Source organism: Periplaneta americana, chromosome 15 (genome assembly GCF_040183065.1).
Source record: "Periplaneta americana isolate PAMFEO1 chromosome 15, P.americana_PAMFEO1_priV1, whole genome shotgun sequence".
NCBI lineage: Eukaryota > Metazoa > Arthropoda > Insecta > Blattodea > Blattidae > Periplaneta > Periplaneta americana.
Genome location: NC_091131.1, coordinates 130837684 through 130860094, shown reverse-complemented (window position 1 = coordinate 130860094; position 22411 = coordinate 130837684). Strand labels below are relative to the sequence as shown.

The 22411-nt window shown below is 34.8% G+C and overlaps 1 protein-coding gene across 11 annotated transcripts in view; it reads left to right on the top strand.

Annotated features, from left to right (window-relative positions):
* Positions 1–22411, top strand: part of LOC138715332 (cytochrome P450 4C1-like) — a 193411-nt gene that overhangs the window by 93851 nt on the left and 77149 nt on the right. The window contains exon 1 of one of the 11 annotated variants that reach the window (XM_069848136.1): positions 14625–14648. The exons of the other annotated variants lie outside the window; for them this stretch is intronic. The gene's annotated coding sequence lies outside the window, so the exon portion shown is untranslated. Of the gene's footprint in view, positions 1–14624; positions 14649–22411 lie in introns of those variants that run through there. 11 annotated transcript variants of the gene reach the window in all.

Genomic DNA, 22411 nt, shown 5'->3' with positions numbered 1-22411 from the left:
TACCACAACTCACACATAAAAATAAAATTATCAAAACAAGAAATTTCGGAAACAATACAAACAAACAAGCGAGTGAGACAGATCTGGTCTCTCATCAATGTTGTTCAATATATATATCAAGTAGTTCAGGAATTTAGAGAACTAAATACCAAAGGAATCAAAATATCTTATAATAAAGATATCAAATTATTAATATATGCAGATGACATGTTCCTTTTTGCCAACTCTGAAAATGATCTACAAATAGCAGCATTTCGACTAAATCAAATTGCAGGAATATGTAATATGAAAATATCCATCTCAAAATCAAAAGCATTAGGATTCTGTAGTAAATATTTAGAGAGAGTCAAGATTGGTTTAAATGGAAAAATTATAGAACAAAATCAGAGTTTACTTATTTAAGGCAACATATGCCCTCTTAGATGTTTACCTACTAAGACCTGTCTCTCTCTTTGTCAACTCTGAAAGTCTTCATAAAATAAGTGATCACAATAGCGTCTTATTAGAAATCTTCTGGGAAAACACAGTAAATCCGAGGTCAAGTCCAGTGTCTGTCTGGAACTTCAACAAAACCGATGTCCATGGATTACAAACGTTTCTACGACAAAAGCATGATGACTTTCTAAGAACTGAAGGAAATATGGAAAATGTGTGGCATAAATTTAAGAGTATAATTTTCGAGGCATTAGTAAAATGTGTACCTTCTAAAATAATTAAGAAAAATCCGGACCCAGAATATTACACTAATTATATTCGCTACTTAAAGAAAAAGACGTAAACGAAGCCATGAGCATTGGGAAAAATATGTCGAATTAATTAAGAAACTTGAGTGTGAAAAAAGATTAGCTCAGGAAAATTTTCTAAAAACCATTTTAAAAGAAGATGAAAGTAACAATTGGAGACAGTTTTATAATTATGTACGCAGGAGAAAAGGAAAAAATGAAGGAGTAGTGCCTTTACGAAATCAAAACGGAGAAAGTATAACTGATGACAAAGAAAAGGCCGACTTATTAAATTCCTATTTCATTTCGGTTTTCAATAATAATAATAATAATAATAATAATAATAATAATAATAATAATAATCCCGCTGTTAGGAGTGGTTGTGTCACGGGCCGTGAATGTGAACCAAATTCGACTTTCAAAATAACTTCCAAAGGGTTTAGAGAGAGAATAACGAAATTAAAAAATCGGAAGTCTCGAGGACCAAATAGTATTGCTACAGAGATTCTTAAATTAGGTTCCGAGGCCATAATTCCATACTTAATGCGTATATTTCATGTTTACATAAACAATGCAGCTATTCCATGTGACTGGAAATCAGCTATAGTGGTACACATACATAAAGGTGGAAATAAATTAGATGTCGGAAACTACAGACCGATTAGCCTTACATCTGTCGTATGTAAAGTCATGGAGCATTTGATATCGGATTATATTCGTCATGTTCTAAATGCGAAAGACTGGTTTTACAACCGCCAGCATGGTTTTAGGGAAGGCTTCTCATGTGATAGTCAAATTACGTCGCTGGTTCAGGATCTAGCTGAAGAGGTAGATAGAGGCGGAAGAATCGATGCAGTTGTGATTGATTTTTCGAAAGCATTTGATTTGGTGCCACAAGACATATTAATAGATAAGTTAAGTAGGCTAGGAATAGATAAAAAAAGTGGTGCTATGGATCCAAGAATTCTTAAAAGGTAGAACCCAGAGAGTTAGAGTAGGTCATGAAATATCGGAAATTGGAAATATAAGTTCAGGGGTGCCACAGGACAGCGTTCTGGGTCCATTACTCTTTATAATATACCTTACGTAAATGACCTATGCCAGAATATTACATCAAATGTGAGGCTATTTGCAGACGACTGCATTATCTATAGAAAGATTAGAAATAATTCAGATGTAGATACTATTCAAACAGACTTGAATAAAATTTATAACTGGGCGTTAATGCATAGGATGAAAATAAATGGTTCTAAAAGTAAATCTATAACATTTTGTAAAACCCCAGAGGAAACTAGTCTTAATTACGAATTCAGTGGTGTTGTAATTCCGCAAGAACAATGTTGTAAATACCTAGGAGTGTATTTAAACTCCAAACTTTCTTGGGGAGAGCATGTTGATAATGTTACGGGTAAAGCATGGAGGGCACTTCACTTTGTTATGAGAATCTTGAGAAAGGCTAGCCCCAAATCGAGGGAAATAGTATATCTAACGTTAGTGCGACCGTTAATGGAATACGGAACTACATGTTGGGATCCCTATAGAATATATCAGATAAATTCCTTAGAAAGAATCCAGTATAGGGCAGCTAAATTTGTTAAAGGTAAAAGAGAAGATGGAAACGATACGATAAAAGAACTTAGATGGGAAACTTTGGAAAACAGACGTAGGAAAACTAGAATAACATCATTGTATAGAGCACATCTAGGTCAGAAAGCAAGGGTAGACATAACGGCTCGGTTAGAAAAGCCAACGTACTATGGTAGGAACGATCATGATTTTAAAATCAAATGTAGGAAATAGAAAACGGATGTCCGTAAATTCTCATTTTTAAATAGAACTATAAATGATTGGAATGACCTACCTGCAGCGGTCTTTGAGAGCTGTCCTTCCATAAGGAGATTCAAGAATAACTTAAAAAGTTGTGTATAAAGTGCAAATTAAAATTAAGGTGACATTTAACATTTAATTTTTTAAGGTGACATGTATTTATCTAGCCTGACGAGTTACTTCCTTGGTTTGAATTGTAAATTATTTAAAAATAGCGTGTAAGAGGGCCTTAGACTAGAAATGTTTAGTTTAAATGTAGTTCTGTTTATAAGTATGCATAAGGGTGTAATTATTTGACTTATTTGAACTGTTGTATCAGTGAAGCGAGGTGAGTCAGTGAAGTTATAGTTTTACAGTGCAGTGAACAGTTCCGATGAGTGATAATTTATAGCATCAATGAAATGTGTCCTATAGTGTCAGTGTAATGTGTTATAGAGTGTCAGTAAAATGTGTGCTAAAGTGTCAGTGAAATGCGTCATAGTGCCACTACAGGGAGTGAGATGAGAGTAAAGTGAAAGACTATTGAAACTTATGTAGGGCCTATACATAATTATGTAGGTTGTATTGTAAAATTAGGTATTTTATTTATGTTTTATTATTATTGTGTTGAATTGTATTTTGTATTCTTATAGTATTGTGTATAAAATTTTATATGTATTATAAAATTGTATTGTGTACTGTAAATTTTATTGTGTATTGTTTATATTGTGTATACCACTGCCACCTGGTGCTTGCCCACTTCCAGTGTAAATAAATATATACATATTTATGAATTTAAGGATGATATATATATATATATATATAAAGATACAAAGATTCAACAGATTAAATGCCATTATAAAATGACATTTTGGCAAATAGATGACTACAGAAACAAAACTATAATTACATAATGTTACAATAAAAGCATCCTTAAAATATTCTAATGAAGTTTGGACTCTCAATGCAGAACATAAGAGACAACTAGAAGCTGCTGAAATGAGGTTGTTACGCCCACTATTAGGTCTCACAAGATTGGACAAAAAAAGAAATGTAGATATACGAGAAAAATTAAAAGTTTCAAATAACCTGGAAGACATATTACCAATTTCAGTGGCTACAACACGTTCGACGAATGGAATCAACACCGCTGTCAAAACTGGTTTTCAAACACCAGCCTAGAGGACGTAGAGATCCAGGATGACCTAAGCAGCGCTGGCTTCATCAAGAACATTTATCTTGAGAAAGACAGAAACAAGGTCAATGGAGCCTTAGTCTGTAAAGTTCATGATGATGATGATGATGATGATGATGGTGATTTTTGTTTTTGTAAATAGTACTTTACACTAAATACGTTTTATTTTCGAACAAGGATTATCTTTTTTAATATACCTTAACACTAATGCAATGAAATGTTTCATAGTATAACTTTGTTCTACTTATGGCCATCTTAGTAACTAGATACATAAACTCTCATCAGCAAAACACTACAATCTGCCGCTGATTCAATTCTTTCTTGAAATTGCCTCCCATTCTACACGCAAGTTACCTGTATGGTGCATGATGCATTTCTTTGAATCTCCCCAGCTTATCGTTTTGAGCACGTCTGCATCACAACCATGTGTTTCTTTATGGGAACAGGTTATGGCTGTTTTCCCGCTTGCGTCTGAAACTGATCTATTTCTCGCATACTTACGGCAATTGTACTGTACACCAATCAGACCCATTTCTTACCGATCCTCTTCGAGACTAAAATAGCATCACTGCATTCTTCAATATTAATTTCATTCATATTTTACGTATATCATATGCGTAGGCTACTAGCCAACAGTGCAAGTGGCATTAGTTTTGTATAGAGCCTACACTACATATAGCGCATGCACACCGATTTAGGTAAGTTTGGACGCAATAAACAGAATACTTAGGATAGTTTGGAATAAATTTGATATTTCTCACTGCATAATATAATGAATTATTTTAGGATAGAACATATGTTTATGTCCTTTAATAGAAGGTGAAACAATATTTTTTTAGCTACCTTCAGTCACATTCTTTAAAAAATGACTTAGGACACCTAGGAAACCTTCTATTCAACCTACTTCAAAAATATTTAAGCTGAAGTAAATTATGAATATTAAACTAGTAAAAGATCATAATTTTATATTTAAAAGATAACAGCATCTTAATAAATGTATTAATTAACCACATAAAACATAGTGTAGTTTCAAATAAGTGACACTGAAATAAAATGTAAAATATCACAACTGCAAAAACTGTCACGATAGTCACATAAACAAGTTACAACTGTTAAATAAATTTCTCTTTATCTCGAAGTGCTGGTTTCTTGCAATTCCATCACACTGTTAGGGAACATTGCAGTATCATTCTGATTAAGTTTCACATTTAATAATAATAATAATAATAATAATAATAATAATAATTTTATTTTCCCTGGCAGAGTTAAGGCCATCAGTTAAGGCCTGATGATCAGGCCTTCTCTTCCACTCAACCAGGATAAAATCACATACAGAAAAATACATACCGGTATACATATTCACAATCAGTACTAACTTAAAAAAAATAATAAAAAACAAGTATAATAAAATAAAAAGAGATTGAATACATAATCACAAACAGGAAAATACATTCCAGTATACAAGCATGAACTTAAAAAAAAATTAATACTTATGAATATAATCTCACAACTAAAGGAATAGTACTTATTAGTATGATCAGCACAGCACGGGTTACATTGAGACAATGACAATTACCTAGATATTAGTGTTAATGGAAAAATAAAGTAATGACTTTAAAATAATAATAATAATAATAATAATAATAATAATAATAATAATAATAATAATAGTAATAATAATAAATAAAAATTATATCTAAAAAAAACTAATTCTGTGCATTTCAAATATCTCTAAACAACCTAATTTTAAACAACTGAGGACTAAGACTACCCTTGATTTCCAGCGGCAGCGAATCCCATGAGCGGGCCATGGCTATTGAAAAAGAACTTGAGTACAGAGATGTCTGATGACGTGGTATTGATAGCAACAGATTGTGCTGTGAAAGTGTATTACGATTATGATGTGAAGCTAGGAGAGTAAACCGAGACGCATGGTAGTTTGGTGTGAAATCAAGTATAATTCGATATAGCAGGCAAAGAGAATGTACTAAACGTCTAACTTGCAAGCGGAGCCAGGAGAGTCGTAGAAAATATTCCGAAGGGATATTGAAAATAAATCGGACGCAGACATTATGTACACGTTGAAGTTTTTGAGAAAGTTCAGCACTTAGGTCGCTATATAAAACATCACAATAGTCAAAGTGAGGCATTACAAGGGTCTGTACTAGAATTTGTTTGAGTTTAGTAGGAAGGAAATTTTTCAGGCGTTTCAAAGAATGCATGATAGAGAAAACTTTTCTACAGATAGGCTATAAGTTATCTGATTTTCGTATCCCAGTTCATATTAGAGTCGAAATAGATGCCGAGGTTTTTTTACAGTAGCACTTAAAGGAATCATTTTGTTGTTGAGAGACCCAGGCTGAAGGATGTTCATATTAATAGAGGATAAAAGCCTTTGCTGCCCTAAGGGAATGGCTTGGGTTTTATCTGGATTGATATTTAGCCCAAATTTTCTTGCCCAATTATTAAGTGACAAAAGATCTTCATTGAGGCTCGACAAACGTTCATTAAGATTTCAGGCCGAGAGTGTATCTATACACATTTATATTGTTAATTATTCTAAGTGTATGGGAAACAATATTATTTATTTTTATCTGATGGTTGTGACATTAATGACATATTTTTATAAATAAAAATATGAATAATATATTTACCATGAAAACTGAAAAACTTATGAAGAATATCTATTTTCCCCTCACTTAAACTAACAGTGGCTGCCTTCAAAGCAAAAGAATAGTGAAATGCAAAATGTAGTTTAGCGAACCACAGAAATTATAAATTTAACGCTTAGTTTTATCCATTCTTTAAATTAAAAAATCTCGAAGACTACAAAATACAGAGAGTCAACATTTGGTTGCTTATGTCAACAAATATAACATTTATTATCAGTTGTCAGAATATACCAAAAAAGAATAACTTGAAAAGTTTAGGTTATGTTAAAGTCTACCTGGAATGACACTTTGCGTGATTATTGCTATAATTGCTTTATATTTCTAAAATCCACCTATCTCTCGCATCGTAGCGTCGCGTCGTGGACTAAGGCATCACGTCTGGACTCTCGTTATTGATTCGAGTCCTCATGGGGAAGGAAATTTCGACCTGTCTGCCTACCCAGCATCGTGAAGTATTTGGGGAGCTACACTAAGTAGCAAAAGTCGGTTTGGAAAAGCAGCTAGAAAGACTGGGGGATCATCGTGCTAATCACAGGTTACCCGCATACTGGTTGAACAATCATTTACCTCTGCCGAGGCATGTGGACGTGAGGCCATCATGACTGCCATCTCCCGATCAGCGTAAACTACTACTACAATAATATAATAATGAAAAACCTAAAAATATATAATGCACTTATCAAAACAAGCAACAGAAATAACTCTTAAAAACACTACACAGTATGCGTTTTGAGATTCCTGTCGCAGATATACTGTATCTGTAGTCGCTTTTGTGAAAAACGTTTTCAATCTGATGCTAGATATGTACACAGTGAGTCAACACAATGCTCAGCCTCCACTTGAGACGACACTGGACTCATTGTAATAATGAAGAAGTCCAACTGAAAAATATCAAGCATTCATTGTTCATGAACAAAAAATGTGAGTGTAACTTGAAACAAGACGAAGTGAGAAACATGTTTACGTTATTTTCTTTTGTATCAAGCGTCATATAGGACCAGGATTCGTACAAACGCATAATTTTACTGGCCAGTTGAAGGTTATACAAAAGTATTTTATTCATATTTCGAACGTCTGTCATGATGAATATGCGAAGTTAATCCTGGATATTTTTGTATAGACCTTCCTGCATTCAATAGATTATTGTGCATATGTATAGTGTAGCATATTTTCAGGATTTTTTTCCATCAGCTCCAAAATTGCATATATTGTAAAAAAAATAAAGTTCTGGATTGTTTGACTGTCAGCACACAATTTTTTAGTTGACTGTACTAGACGGCTGGAAATGACCTTGCATATGAAGAGTAGTTGTGGGAGAACGAAAACAACCACATTGTGATTTTGTTCCATTGAACTACTGTAAAACAAGAAGCATTCCTAAATATCTCTTTCTACCCGACTGCAACATCCCCTACACACCTTTCCTCTATTTCACTTATTTTCAATTGGTGCGCCAGGAGTCCGAGTGAGAAGTGCGTGATTTTATCGTATTTTGTTTGTGGTTTGTTTGACTGCGTTCGTCTGTAATGTCTCTTGTAAAATTATTGGCAGTATTAGATTCCCTAACAGGACATATTTCTAACCCACAAAGTCCATTTAATGAGGCTGTCAAGATAAAACAGGACATGGTTCTGTCAAAAAACGCCGATTTCAGCACTGAACTCAAAGTAAAAAAGGTCTTGTGCCAAGAAAATATGGATTTCTTGAGCCTAGATCTTGGAAACTCACAATCTGTACACTAAAATGTTGTCCAGTAATCTCATGTGATGTTGAACTATCATTTTCAACATTAAAAAATATCATTATAGATAACAGATAACCTTTAAAAGTGGTTAGTTATGTTATACAACCAGAAAAACCAAGTACATATTGAACCTTAATGTCAAATAAAAACATACATATTATTCCTACCAGACATATCATTCACACTTTGTTTTCAGAAAGATAGTAACCTACAGAAATTGAATTTTGCACTTTTTTATATTTCTTGTTCTATTATGCATTTTTCAGTTTTGTTTTGTGCATATAAATCCTAGTTCTGGTTCATTATCTTTGTTATGGCAATGCGCATACATTCATATACGGTATATGCACAAGCAAATACAATATAATTTGATCTAATAAAAACACGTTCTTCTTATTCTTCTTCTTCTTTTCTTCTTCTTCTACTATGGCACCACAGCCCGCAATCGAGCCTTGGCCTCCTCTATCCTTTTCCTCCATTCTTCTCTATCCTTTTCCGTTCGCCTTCAAGTTGCTGTCCTTAACAAAACCCTTGCATCTTCATTCACCGAATCAATCCACCTATTTTTTGGTCTACTCTTACGTCTTACACCATGTATTCTTCCTTCGAGCATTCTCTTAGGTATCCTGGTCTACAAATATTACGTATTAAAAATTGGTTAACCTGGAAAAAAAACTCTTTCAGAGGTTTTCTCATAACTGTAAGACGAATGTCGGGTGATCCCCAGACGAATCCTCGGACTCATTTCGCTGTCAATACCTTTCACACTAAATATCCGCACAGACTACACAGCGTCTTTAAATAACCGATTAAAACCAGAATGAACAGTTCGTTAACTATTAGCTGGAAGTATATTCGCCGAGAAAAGAGGGCTGTAAACACAACAGACCCGCGTGGCGCTGGAGCTACCGGCTGCGCGCGCTCCTTTTGTTTGCAGTCAGTTCAGTGTTATAAGTTCGCGCCACGGATTTTGGCAGATGGATTTTGTTAATGTGAGCTCGAGAGCGAGTTCCTCATCGCTACAAGATCGGTTATCTCTGTCGCAGCTGGAATGGGTAGGACACAAGAGTAAACACGCACGCCCGAGTGTTCTTTTGGACTCTGGACAGTCACCTCCAAAAACTAAACAAATATTACAGTAGTCTAAATGTGTCTCTGGTATTCCCAAGTAACTAGTTCGATTAATTAAAATGTGTCTCAATGAAACTTACAGCAGAGTTCGTATAGGCCAGTTTTTATCTGATGCTTTTTCAATTCACTGTGGGCTAAAGCAAGGAGATGCACTATCACCTTTACGTTTTAACTTCGCTCTAGAATATGCCATTAGGAAAGTTCAGGATAACAGAGAGGGTTTGGAATTGAACGGGTTACATCAGCTTCTTGTCTATGCGGATGATGTGAATATGTTAAGAAAAACTCCACAAACGATTAGGGAAAACACGGAAATTTTACTTGAAGCAAATAAAGCGATAGGTTTGGAAGTAAATCCCGAAAAGCAAAGTATATGATTATGTCTCGTGGCCAGGATATTGTACGAAATGGAAATATAATCTGTTATATATATGGAAATATATATGTATATGGGAATATGTTAATCCTTAGTCAATAGACAAGACTGACTTTTACGAAATACGAACATAAGAGATGGAAAATGGGAGGCAGTAATGATCGAAATAATTATACCGATTTATTTTTTTAACTAGCAGACGTGCAGCCTTTAAATTTTAAACAAAGAGTCACTCATAAAATTGGGTTAGACTATTCATCTCATTTCTCAGAATTGTTTCTATAATGTATAAGGAAAGCAAAAAAATTCAATTTCATGTAGGCTACTCCCTTCAAATAACTTCAGTTTTTTTTTTTTTTTTTTTTTTTTTTTACACTTCCGAGCAGAGAGGAGAGAGAAAGCAGTTCACGACTTTAAAAATTCACTGAAGTATATTTAACTAGAGACGTAAAATTTAAAATGAAGGTTACTCTCTACAATATTGGTTAAACATTCTTAGATTTTTTAAATACCACATCCTAAGGAACTGATGAAAAGGTAGAAGGGAGTAAGAAATCTCATGTCATCCGATCTCGATGAAAGTCGATATCTGGGGATCCTTGCGATCACAGAATACGAATAAGGTATTATTTTGTTCGACTTTGTCCCTGAAGTGGTGGAGTGGGACAAAAAATGGGTGAAAAATTAAATAAGATATCTTAGGAGTTTTCGAGACGAAAATTACGAATAATACAATTTGTGCGAATTCAATATGGCAGTGTCAGTACTATGAATTATATTTTGAAAAATGAAACATCGGATACCGCAAATATACATAAACACAGGTAACACATGTGCAGTATTAAGGGGGTATGTAACACCTTTTGATAGTAGGCCTATACATTTAGTAAAATCGAAAGTGTAAATTCTACATATTCTGAATGAATTTTGTGCAGGAATTTAGTATAGTCATCAGCCAATACCTGTAGATTAATAAACAACTTTTTAGAATGCATAAAATACAGTATTTATTGTGAATGGTAATTATATTTTTCAATTGGTGCAATTTGTGCAGGGATAATTAGTTTCTCCGATATTTTGTACGATTTTGAATATTTTAAAATGCTTTCTTCTATGTTCTATTCACAATGTGCGTGTTAAGAAATTATTGCCCTTGTAATATCCATTACAATCCTATGTATTATACCTTTATATAAATCTAACTTCCGCAGATGCAATTTTACCCAATTAACCAAATTATATTTTGATTAATAAGAAGAATCATAATTTTATTAATTTGAATTGTCGCACCACCAGTAGAAGATCCCTAGATTATTTCTGGACAAATCTTGTATATTGATCTGGTAAGGGTAGGATTATATATATGAAGAGTCCACTGCAAGAATGAGAGATGTCACCTTCTTGTCGAAAATGAACCAAGACTGTCAATGCATAGCTTAAGACATATAGAATGTACATACAGAGTTATATGGCATTAACACTGATAGTCATTGTCCAGTAATGATCGGAAAATCACGGTTAAGCTTTGAGTTCTAAACATTTCAAACTTTCAATTGCTCCTCCTGCAAAATGTATTCCAAATGACATCCATCCTTATTGCAGTGGACTCTTCATATATGCGCAATGCAATGCTTTTTCCTTTTAATTTAGAAAATATAGGAGACGTATTGTAAAATCATTGCGAACGAAAGTCATTTACATGTATTTAAGGTATTCTTTGAGTCGGACTGTACCGTGGTGTTTATTAATTAATAATAACAATACGAGAGGTGAGTGTGAACATATAAACAAGGAGAGACAGCCTTATCGCAATTCATTCTCGCAGTTCTCACAAAATATTGGCTCGCCTACTGGAAATGTCATTGAGATCATCTGCCAGAATAGGTGCCTCCGACTATACACCGCACATGGTCACACTTTACGAGCTCCTGAATTTAGTTTCATATCAGTGTTTTTTTTTTTTACGTCTTGTTTCTGTAAGTACGCGTATTTTGAATTATATGTATTTATCTGTTTCAATTTTATATTCGTTTAGTAATAGAAAGTTATTTTGTTATTTTGCTTTCGTTTGTTAGACCTACTTGCGAGTAAATCATGATGACCTCTACGGAGACTGCAAGTGAAACCAATATGGTAACTCTGAGTCCACATAAGAAGTGATCAAAAAGAAAATCGTTAAGTTTGTCAGAAAAACACGTGATTCTGAACGTATATAAAATGGAATTAGAACTGAGAAAAATTGAAATTATTCAAATCAGCTTCACAGGGAGCTATACTCAATGTTGGATCTTTGACGTTTTGTCAGCCCACTTTGAGATATGCGGATATAGGCGGTGCCTGGTAGAGTTCCTGGGTAGCTCAGTCGGTAGTGTTGGCGCTCAGCCAAAAGTCCCGTGTTCGAAACCCGGCTCCAAAACAATTTTTCCCTTCAAATTATTTCGTATAAAACAATTTTTATCTAAAAAAAAAAAGGAAGCAAAAACAAGCAAAATTGTATTTAACGTTTTTTGTTTGAAATATCTCACAGAATAACTTCCTGAAATTAATGATATTACTCACAGTTCACTCTGTATACCACCGTACCGTATGCTCTTTTAAAGCATTCATACTTTGATTATAGTTACTATGGCCTTTGTGTCTTTAGTTAACGAGCAAAGGAATGAATGAATGACTTAATTATTTTTTGGTCACATTATATACAGTCAGTATTAAAAGTACTCTAAGTTCATAACTGAGGTTTTAGAGCTCATTGTGTGCAACCAGTACGTGTCTCTCAGTTCCATTTTATTTTATAACTTTGGACATCTCTGCGCGAAGACGAGGATCACGTGAACACTCCATATTTCACTATGACGGTTTACACCAAAGCACGTTATCTTGTTTACGCGCGCTGTCACAACTAACCGAATAGACCGTAGTTGTACTGTGTTTTAGAATCTCGTGTAAACCATTCAGTTCACCTGTAGACAAAATAACATCAATATGAGCAAAATTTATAAATTTTGATCAAATTGAGTGTCGGTCGGTGATAAAGTACCTATTTTTCAAAGGGTTGTGCGGCAAGGAAATTTATGTGGATATGATGGATACGTTGAGGGATCATTGCCTTCGCAAGCAACCATAATAAATTGGGTTTTGGAATTTCAGAGAGGAAGAACAGATATCAGAAATGGACACCATGCTGGAATACCTGTTTCTGTGACCATTCCATAAAATATCGACGCCGCGCACGATATTATAATCTTGTAGGATCGATAAATTAGGCTCGAACGTTTATCAGAGACTGAAATTTTCCTACGAATATGTCTTTCAAATTCTATATCATTATTTGGATATGAGAGAATGATCTGATAAATGGATTCCAAAACGCCTGAACGCTGATCAGAAACGACTCTAAGCAACAATTTCCAAGTCGCTTTGGCCTCAGTTTGAAGAGAATTTTTGTAACTTTCTACATCGTACTGTAACTATGGACGAAATGGATCCATCATTACCATTCAGAAACAAAATAACATTCAAAAGAATAAAAACGCCTTGGTTCTCCCCGTCCAAACAAATTTCGCTTTAAAAATCCGGTAGGAAAGGTCTCGTATCAGATTTTTAGAACAAAGTTAGGCTATTATATAACACAGCACTTATAATAAGCTAAAACAAGGTACAATTGTGACGGGAGAGTATTATTCTTCATTATTAACTAAACCTTAGAAAAAATTTGTGAAGAAACGTGATGGTAAATGTTTCAAAGCTCTCCTGTTCTTGCAAGACAAATCCGCTCACAAATCTCTGCGTTGCAGAAAATTGTTGAAGGTAAATTGTTGGTAAATTAATTGACTGTTAACCATACCTTCCAGATTTAGCACGTCAGACCTATTTCCAAACCCCCTCCAAAAAAGAAGACGGTATTGGAAGGAAACAAGTTTCCATCGACTGAAGCATTAACAAGTACTGTGGAAGAGTAGTTTGCAGACAAACCAGTTTTTAAAAGGCTGAGAATTGGTTTATGAACATTGTGCTAACAAGGGAACCGTTCTAAGTCGTATAGCTTGAATTTAATGATAGTGGTTATAGTCGTTCGTTCGGTTTTTCCTCCTTTACTAAAATAATGACTTGAAAATCGTTGCTACTTATACTGCTTCTTGCGCGCACTCGGATCCTATAGCTCCGCGACACCGTATCATTATTCTCGTATTAATGTTCTAGACAGTTTGTTTTCTCTTAACTCACATTAATAAAGTAATAATGCAATCCATGGCATCGTTCACTTATTCGTATACCATCCAAATCAATAGGTATGCTGCTGGAAGTCTAGGAACACAACAGTACATACTATTCTTTCAAGAACAGAAAGGAAAATTTGGACATAAAATAAAACAACGTGTAGACAAAGATAAGCCATTTAATGTCGTAGTCGATGCAAGTAGTTCCGATAATCTGACAAACAAAATCACGCGAGAAGATGGTTAAGAGATTGTTTCTCCCGGATGTTAAGAAAGACACACTACTACTTCTGCATTCCTGGAGTGGTCAGATAGATGACACTGTATTTACTTTTGAAGGAGTAAATAATACTTTACATGGTAAGGCAATTAAAACTAAATTACCCCTCCAAAAACTTAAAGATTTTTGTAACCCTTGGATGTGTATCTTTTTAGACAATTTAAAATTGTAATTCGAAGGCTAGAGGAGTATTTCAGACATGAATTATCTATGGAAACATACCAGACACATTGCACGACAGGGGCTTCATAATGACATTACATTCTGTTGTGTGTCAACAATTTCATTCACATGTCCTCAAAGTCATGCTAATAAATGCGTGTCAGAAGTGTGAATATATGACGGAGAAACGTGTGAGGAAGTTTGATAACGTCCTGCATGTTGGAAATACTGTATTGTGTGTGTTACAGAAGAGTGTGAAAAACCAATCTATATGAAACGTTTGTACTGTTCAATGGCTCTTTGTTCCGACCACTTCATTTCGTATCCCACTATCATATCTAAGGTGAGTCACAAAGTTAATGCATGTTTTCAATTAAAATTGAATTTGTATTTCAGCAATAGTACTCTATTAATGTGAGTTAAGAGAAAAAGAAAATAAACTAGATCATAAAGCTACGGTTTGTTTACGGTGATCATCGCGGAACGCACATCGCCGGGGATTATAAACTCTGGCGATGATCGTCAGGAAGAGGTTTCTTTATCAGCGTACATCGCTATCAATTATCATTTGTTTTGCTGCCATACCTCGATTCAATATTTTTGCATGGCCTTCACTAAATATCGATTATTGAATATGTATGCGGCGATGTGCGTCCTGTATTTGCTTCAGAAGCAACCTCCAGCGATCTGCGTCGCGTCCAACGATCTACGTTGGCGATCATCGCTATAAAGAAACCGTGCGCATTCAATTTAACTGCTAGCAACTCCAGGCGACAATCGCCAGCGATGTGCGCCCGGCGATGATCGCCGTAAACAAACCGCAGCTTTAATGTGGGAGCTGTGTTAACGAGTGCGCGAAGAAGAAGTATAAGTAGCATTGATTTTCAAGTCATTGTATTTCATTAACGAGGAAAAATCGAAACGAATGGCTATCACCACGTTTCTTAACGATAGAAAATTAGCTTAAATATGCATTTTCATTAAATTCAAGCTAGACGACCTGGGACGGTTCCCTTTTACGTGTAGAGAAAAATGTCATTATGATGAGTAAATAAAATTTGTTTTGAACAGTAACTTTCTCCATGTTATGCTAAGAACTTATCAGCACCTCTCGTAAATCAAGAAATATTTTGTTGTGAACTGTGATATTATGTAGATAAAACACTGAAGCAAGTAACCAAAGGCTCTGTACCCTAAATTACAGTAACTTTAGTTTTGAAATAGTAATGTAACTACGTCCCTAATCAGTTGACTAGTTAAGAGCAAGTGCTTTGAAATGGCTAAGAATGCATTACGTTACTACTCTGTAAATTTCTAAGTAAGTTTCAAGAACTGAACTGCAAAAAAGTTAATTTCTTTTGTATTTAAATTTCGAATATTTTGATAGAAACTTTCAAAATAATTAGTTCAATATGACACGGTTGTCTTGTACTGAGCTCTGGCTTACGACGACTTGCGACCAGAGTTGAAATTTTGTAGATGGAGAACAAAGCCAAGATTGTGAAGATGTTCCATCTTCATTCCACCAGTAGTCTACAACTTTGCTTTTATTATCATCTCCGTCTCGAAAAATATGACACCACTTATATTTGCGAGACGCAGAACCTATCGTCCGCCATGATGGTGTTCCTCGCGGTTTGTCGAAAGATTAGTAGACGACAGTGATGATGAAATCTAAGCGACTCATAGATCTGCATAAAAGTCCTCATGTAGATCTGTGAGATACCCCAGACCACCATCAGAGGTGTGGTGTGCGGATTTGTTCGTTGGAGAGGAATGCGTGATAGTGGCGGATGGTACAGCCGGCTTTGCTTGGCAGCACAATTGACACGCAACTAATTCCATTACGAGTGCACAAAAAGCCTACCTGGCTGAAGCGCTTAAGGAATTCTCTATGTTCCACCTGATAATCATGTCTTTACTTCTATCAATATAACATGTGTAGAGGCATAAAGCTGATTGTAATACAAATACTGTATTACGCGCTACCTCCATTTGCCCCAGTTTATTCAAGTGCAATCAAAGAAATGTTACGGTATTTCAGCATGGGTTTTCCGTAGAAAATGTTAAAGCATCCAAAATTGCCCGACGCCAGTACACTTTTACGAATTAAGAGAAAACCACTCTCTTCAAACAAAAAGCGGAAAGAGACATAAGTTTCCTAAATAGGTTTCAGTTTTGTGACTTAAGAAAAAAAAAAAAAAAGAAAGAAAACTTCCACACAACAAAAGAAAACTCTGTAGAAATTCTCCCATAATTTTTGCCGTCAAATTCAGGACTCAATCTAGTTATAAGAAACGTTTTTCTGCTAGGTCGATTGAGAAGTGAATTAGTGTAAAATACAAACTTCGAGCATGAACTGATTTACATCTTCGTCTTTTTACAAATTATCACTTTTAAACCTTCGTGATCATAATCAATGCATTACTAACCTGTCGTAAGTATATCATTGAAAGCCTCTGCCCTTACAGATTTCTGTTTGTTTCCTCAATCCAGCCAATATCTCTCTTTACGATGCAATAGTTACCAAATTTTTGAAGACGTGACCCACTTTTTGGCGAAAATATTTTCTACGGTACCGTACTTAACCCCATAAAAAATACAAATCCCTGTAAACTCAAAAACAAAGATTATCTAACACAAAACCAATGGATACCTAATCCACATCACTTAACAAAAAGAAATTTATTCGTTTCAGTATAGCCTACTAAAGAATTTGTTGAAAATTTAGCTGCATATGATATGACAAATACTGACAGTGAGTTTGTTCTTGCGGACAAATAATTAAGTTTCAACAACTTTAAACAACAGCTTTTGGACTATTTTTCAGAAAAAACTCAAAACAATTACTACAGTCACATATGGACACTGAATCCGTTTTTAGACAGCTGTGTTTAATTAGCTGAAATTCCAATAAAAGAAATCTGAACAAAACCTCGTTTAAGTAGCTAGTCTTTTCTTGTTATCCCAGAGTGTAGACCAGTTTTCAACCAAAAGAATGCAAGAATACCTCGAGCTAATTAAAAAAGCTCTTAAATGTTTGATAACATTTGCAACCATGTATTTACGCAAAGTAAGATTCTCGTCTGTGATTGCCATCGAAACAAAGGCGAGAAATCTTCGTCAACTTAAAAATGATATCACTATATTATGTGTGTCTACTACGAAGTCCAGATGTGGAAACTACTTTCTAAAATAAGCAGACACATTTATCGCAATAGTCCACACCTGTGGAGTAACGGTTAGCGCGTCTAGCCGCGAAACCAGGTGGCCCGGGTTCGATTCCCGGTAGGGGCAAGTTACCTGGTTGAGGTTTTTTTCCGGAATTTTCCCACAACCCGACATGAGCAAATGCTGGGTAACTTTCGATGCTGGACCCCGGACTCATTTCACCGGCATTATCACCTTCATCTCATTCAGACGCTAAATAACCTAAGATGTTGACAAAACGTCGTAAAATAACCTACTAAAATAAAAAAATTACCGTATCTCAATATTAATTTTTTACTTTATAACTACTCAAACATTTTGTATTTTATGTTCAACGTTTCAAAGTTATGTTTATGTGTTAAGAATATCCGCCGAGTTAGCTCTGTGGTTGCGTGTCTGCCTCCAGACTAGTCGGCCCGGGTTCGGTCCCCTGCGGGGCCAGAAATATTCATATAACATTTCTACCTCGGGACTAAAAGAGATGGCGGTGCACAACTTCTAATCACTGATTATGTACTGTTGAAGACTCCAATCTTGGAACTTGAGGGGTGAGGTAGTGCAGTGAAGAGGGGAATCAAAAACAACAGATAACTTGCTGAGGCTTGTGTATTATCATTGCACGTGTTCAATATTACAAGACGTTCTAAAAATAATTTCACCCATCGTAGACTGGAGATCGAGGTACAGTATCTGATGCAAATAAGTGAATTCCGGAGCAAGGGACAAACAGTTTATATAGACGAGACCTGAGTGAATAGCAATATGATATTTCGAAAATGTTGGCAAAACGAGAGTGTAAGTGTCCACACGAAGTAAGAAAAATTATGTTGACACATTGAAAATATAGAAAAACAATAGGGTATTGTGAAAAACATGGACTCCAATCATACAGTATAAGATTAATAAAATTATTAGGTATGTAATGTTAGGGACCGATTATAGAAGTTAACTGCAGTATGGTACATAGGCCGCGGACGTGAGCTAGTACGAGGACATTGACTCGGTTCTGCGATCGATTACAGGAGTAGCAAGGTGCATATAAACAAATCTGGACAGGTTTAAAAGTAAATATATGCTACGTAGATATATTTTTACGTACCTTTCATTATGTGCAGAAGAACTATCATAGAATTATTCGTAGGTTTGAGTTTTCTCCTTTATTTCCTTGTGCTACATTGTCTCTGTATATAATATCGCTTGTAACCTCGTATATTTGTTAGAGTCGGGCAAACAGCCTCTTACTCCCGCTCGTCTCGTAGGCGAGACTGGCTGGCCGATAACGCCAGTTCCGAGAATCGTATTCTCGAGATTGGCACTCTCGGGAACGAGGAATACCGGGTCCCGGCCTGTTATCGCACGGCCGACTTATCGTTACGAAATGCGTACACTGACTGCCGGCTTAATCGCCGCTCATCACTGAAATTCGTGACTCTTTCTGAAATATTAATGTTCATAAAGTAATTTAAGAAGGCACAGCAGTGTGGTATGCAATAATACAGCACATTATGATTGTCGACATTCTTACAGAAGGCACACTATTTTAATGAACTACTTATTGCCTTTCTGGAGAAGCAAAATAATGCAGCACTTTCAGTCGTTACCTAATCCTAAGCTAGTCTAAAACAATAACAAGTTATGGTTGGAGCTATGATATACTTTCTCGCTATCAGCATTTCGTTGACATTGCATATTTAATCATTCGATAGTGTTTTGTATACGCTATAGTAATGGATATCACACGACTGTATTATTATATTGCGCGTTCACATCTGGATGTTTCGTTGTTATGCAACGGCATCTTCATCAGCATGGGTAATTATTGTGCTGTGTAAGGACGAAATAAAATAATTAATACTTATTTATATTATTATAAAGGACCAAAGACTCTGACAAAAGATATTTTTGTTTCCCAACTGATAAAATGCTGCATGTGAAATGGAAACACTTTTGCAAGAGGAAGGACAGAATTACGAAACAGAGTAGATCCTTTCACAAATTGATCATAATTACTTACAAATGCATTTTAAGGAACCCGGAGGTTCATTGCCGCTCTCACATAAGCCCGCCATCGGTCTCTATCCTGAGCAAGATTAATTCAGTCTCTACCATCATATCCATTTTTATATTATCTTCCCATCTACGTCTCTGCCTCTCCAAACGTCCTTTCCCTCCGGCCATCCAACTAACACTCTATATCCATTTCTGGATTCGCCCATACATGCTAGATGTTCTGCCCATTTCAAACCTCTGAATTTAATATTCCTAATTATGTCAGGTGACAGTACAATGCGTGCAGTTCTGCGTTGTGCAACTTCCTCCATTCTCCATCCCTCTTAGCCCCAAATATCTTCCTAAGAATCCTATTCTCGAACGCCCTTAACCTCTGTTCCTCAAAGTGAGAGTCCAAATTTCACAACCATACAGAACAACCGGTAATATAACTGTTTTATAAATTCTAACTTTCAAGTTTTTTGAGAGCAGGCTGGGTGACAAAAGCTTCTCAACCGAATAATAACAGGCATTTCCCCCCATATTTATTCTGCGTTTCCTCCTGAGTGTCATTTATATTTGATTTATCATAACAACAGAGAATAAAAGAGGGTTATTATTATTATTATTATTATTATTATTATTATTAAATTAGTTACTTTACGTCGCTTTATCAACTGCTATAGCTATCTAGCGTCTGAATGAGATGATAATGCCAGCGAAATGAGTCCAGGGTCCAGCGCCGAAAGTTAAACAGCATTTGCTCTCAATGGGTAGAGGCGAGAAACCTAAGCCAGGTAAAGGCTGGTTCACAATAAACCGGGAACGGAAACGACAACGAGAAATAATCTATACTAATAATAAATCTGTAAGCGAAATTTTTCTGGTAATTTTCGCTTTTCCAAAAATAATTGGTGTTAACATATATAATTAATTAATCATCCTGAAACCGAAAATAACTTTTTTGAAATTTTTGTTTGTATGTCTGTCTGTCTGTCTAGATGTTTGTTACCTTTTCACGCGATAATACTTGAACGGATTTCGATGAAAATTGGAACATAAATTAAGTTCGTTGTAACGTAGATTTTAGGCTATATGGCATTCAAAATACTTTATTTAAAAGGGGGGTTATAAGGAGGCCTGAATTAAATAAACCGAAATATCTCGCTTATTATTGATTTTTGTGAAAAATGTTACATAACAAAAATTTCTTTAAAAACGATTTCCGATAAGTTTTATTCCAGGCAAAATTTTGATAGGACTGATATTTAAGTCTGTCTGTCTGTCTGTCTGTATGTTTGTTACCTTTTCAGGCGATAATGGCTGAACGGATTTCAGTGAAAATTGGAATATAAATTAAGTTCGTTATAACTTAGATTTTAGGCTATGTAGCATTCAAAATACTTTATTTAAAAGGGGGGGGGGTTATAAGGCGGCCTGAATTAAATAAACCGAAATATCTCGCTTATTATTGATTTTTGTGAAAAATGTTACATAACAGAAGGTTCTTCAAAAATGATTGTCGATAAGTTTTATTCCAGGCAAAATTTTGATAGGTCTGATAATTAAGGATATAAAAGAGTTTTAAAATAACAATACAATACATTTCCACCGCCGCCTCAGATTATAGCGTCGTTGTTCCGTACCTGCTATGTGCAAACTATTAAATTTTTTAGTAGGAAGAAAAACAAATTTATTCGTTCTATGGCAGTAGTGCATAGGAGATCGTGAATTCTTACATTTTTACACAATCAACTCTATTAATTTGGAGTGATTTATTAAAGGATGCATTCAAGACTAATTTAGAAAAATGTTAAACGAGTTTTATTTGCACCAAATGAGTGGTCTCTGGACCAAAATGATAGCATTTTAATTATTTAAATACAATTTAAATTAAGTAACATATTAAACGATTTATTCTTCTATCAAACACGAATGTTCCCTGGATCAAACGTCCTATTTTAATTATGTAATTACTTTATATTTATTTCTAATAAGTGCAGCGGAGCGCACGGGTACAGCTAGTATTAAAATAAATGTATTTAAATGTGAACATTCACAATTAACGAGAAGATTGCCGGAGCCCAGAAACGGGAACGTGAAAGTTAATTGTGAATGCTCACATTTAAATGTATTTATTTTAACAATATTTCCGTTATCGTTGTCGTTTCCGTTCTCGGTTTATTGTGAACCAGTCTTAACTTGACCCAACCAAGATTCGAACCGGAAGCCGATCGTTTCACAGTCAGGTGTGCCAACCGTTACTCTACAGCGATTATTATTATTATTATTATTATTATTATCATCATCATCATCATTATATCATTATTATTAGTAGTATTACTGTTATCATCATTATCGTAATCATTAGGATGATTAAGATTATGATTATCAAGATTATTATGATGGTTATTATTTATTACTGTCTTGTAAGTTATCATTAGGTACAAGTATTAGAAATCTGATTAATTCTTAATTTGTTATTGTCGTTCCTATAACATAGGATAATTATTGTAAATCATATAGGCCTATATAATTTTATATTGTAACATGGCTAGAATACAATAATGATTGTTCTGTAACAATAATTTATAACGTGCACCAATAGAAAGTGTAGTTTTCTATAGTATAGGTTGGTTCACAATAAACCGGGAACGGAAACGAGAACGGAAATAATGTTAAAATAAATGTACAGTATTTAAATGTGAGCATTCAGAATAGTTAATTGTGAATGCTTACCTTTAAATACATTTATTTTAAAAATATTTCCGTTCTAGTTCTCGTTGCCGTTTCCGTTCTCGGTTTATTGTGAACCAGCTTTTAATATTTTCATGTTTCATATCATTGTGTTACAAACAATTTTTTTATTTAGTTGCTATAAAAGATAGCCTAATTACTATAAAGTGT